Source organism: Aplysia californica, unplaced genomic scaffold (genome assembly GCF_000002075.1).
Source record: "Aplysia californica isolate F4 #8 unplaced genomic scaffold, AplCal3.0 scaffold00079, whole genome shotgun sequence".
Lineage (NCBI taxonomy): Eukaryota > Metazoa > Mollusca > Gastropoda > Aplysiida > Aplysiidae > Aplysia > Aplysia californica.
In genome coordinates this window covers 54,074-56,192 of record NW_004797349.1, presented here as the reverse complement: position 1 = coordinate 56,192, position 2,119 = coordinate 54,074, and the positions used below count along the sequence as shown (strand labels likewise).

The window sequence follows — 2,119 nt, the reverse complement described above, 5'->3', positions numbered from 1 at the left end:
CTCTCTCTCTCTCTCTCTCTCTGTCTCTCTTTCTATCTATCTATCTCTCTCTCTCCCTCTCTTCGCGCCCGCTGTGTTTCCTCCTCAAACAAACTGAGATTTTTAAATGAACTCCATCACCCTTCTCTTTCTTTGTTTGAGTTGGAGCTAATGATCTATCCTTCTAAGAACTGTACCATCTTCACAGCAAATCCGAGGTAGTTGGTGAGCCATTTTCAGCTGTAGCTATTACAATTTATCTCAGAGCAGTAACATTACTGATTGCCGTTTCTTGGGGGCTAAAGCGACTAAAGGCAAAGAGCAAAATCCTGTATTGGTTGCTGCTAAGCATCATCATCGCTCATCAACTTTGCATGAGTAACAGTTAGCTAACAGGCAGCTAGAAGTGTTTTGCAAGAGTCATTTTGTTTTGTTTTAGGTAGTCAAAAGTGAGCATATTTATGTGTATTTTTTTACCTCGATGTATTTCAACTGGCTTATTTTGACTGGTTTTGTGAAAATATTCAGGTTGACATTTAAATTAAGGAGCTTAATATATATCTGTCCTTCTATAGGGTATCCAAATTGTCCAAGTTTCTGTAACGTAGCTCTTTAGAAAACACCATTCATGTATCTATGGATGCACCTGAAACACAAAGTAGTAAATTTGGGAAAAGTAAAAGTTCACGATTTAGATCTATACATGATTTATTAGTGGCATCAGTGCTGTAGCAATTAGGTGCTTTGCTGCTACATGCAGAAGACCTGAGTTCGATTCCAGTATGGGGAGGATTCTTGTGAAGTATTTCGGTTTTGCTGTAGGGACGTAGCATCCCTCTCCCCCTAGATTGAACCTGACAGATATGGTCGAAGCCCCAGCCCCCCCCCCCCTTCCTAAATTATCTAAATCGTATTGGTGGAGCATAAAACACCTACGTTCAAAGAAGAAAAAAAAAGATTAACGGTTCATTCGGAACAAAAAAGTAAAAACGATTAGTTGTGCGCAGCCTCGACCATCTTAGTTGACTCACATCACTCTTTCTCATTACTCATCCCCTCTCTCCATCATGAGTCGACACCCCTGCCTCTCCCCGCCCTGCGGTTCGATGGTGCGTGTATGCACGCGCGTGTGTATGTCTCCACTATGTGGCGGAATGCTCACACGGAGAGAAAGAGCGAGCGCGAGAGAGTCCGGTGTCACCGTGATCACTCGCCTACAGTGTGACGTGCACGAGGCCCTGGTCAAACGCTCTCTGTCCCCAGAGGTGAGCACGCTTACAGCCGGAGCGGAGAGTACGCGATCTTATCTTTTGGAAGGAAAGTCTTTCCTGTTAACTGCGTGCGTTTTATAGAACTGTCGCCTAAGCTCCTACGGACCTCATGAAGGCTAAAAAGTGTTTATTCTTCTTCTAAGAGACTTTGGCTGGTGTTCCTCAAGGCTGTGTGTTTTTGTAAGTTTGAAACTTTCAGACTTGTTAATAGAAGAAAGGTCATACTTTAGCGTGAAAGTTCTCAGTCCTAGCAGTTCAAGGTTGAAGTTTTCCTGAATGGCTACGCTGACGGACACGTTCATTATTATTCTTTCTATGCTATAAAATATTTCTGTCCAGGAAAATTCCTACATATTTTCGTTTTTCTTCGTGTTTGGTTTTGGACTTAAATATAAATGATTGTGGATGAGTGTTAAAACATAGCTATCCACTCACATACTGACATAGGTGAGCCGAATATTTCTGTGGAATATTGGTAAGTTAAACCCTGAGAATATCAGCCTAGAAATGCTTTCTACGTGTAGATTGTATGTTGCATTCTTTTTTGTGTTGGCTCAATAATTTGAGTGCTTCAGGCGGCAAAGAAAATTAAGAAGTAAAAAATGCTGCAGTAAAATCTGTTGGTGTTTTTTCCAGCAAAGTACACAACAAAAAATGTCGTAACTTTTCGAAAGGCCGCTTCAAACGAATTATTTAGGGATTTTTTAAAGTCTCGACGCCTTATATTTTAAGCATCTGCTCAGACATTTCATTGACTGTTGTATTTTTCGTGTTAGCCCAAAACAGATTTGTACACAGTGACAACAGTTTGATCCATGCGCTATTTGCCCCCGGAGGAACACAGTGATTGACCCCCCCTCCCCCTCCCC

The 2,119-nt window shown here is 41.7% G+C and overlaps 1 long non-coding RNA gene across 1 annotated transcript in view; it reads left to right on the top strand.

The window, feature by feature from the left end:
* The first annotated feature begins 1,116 nt into the window (after positions 1-1,116).
* LOC118477390 overlaps positions 1,117-2,119 on the top strand; it is a 10,126-nt gene continuing 9,123 nt past the window's right edge. Inside the window, exon 1 of the long non-coding RNA XR_004858340.1 lies at positions 1,117-1,430. This is a non-coding gene — a long non-coding RNA (uncharacterized LOC118477390). The remainder of the gene's footprint in view (positions 1,431-2,119) is intronic.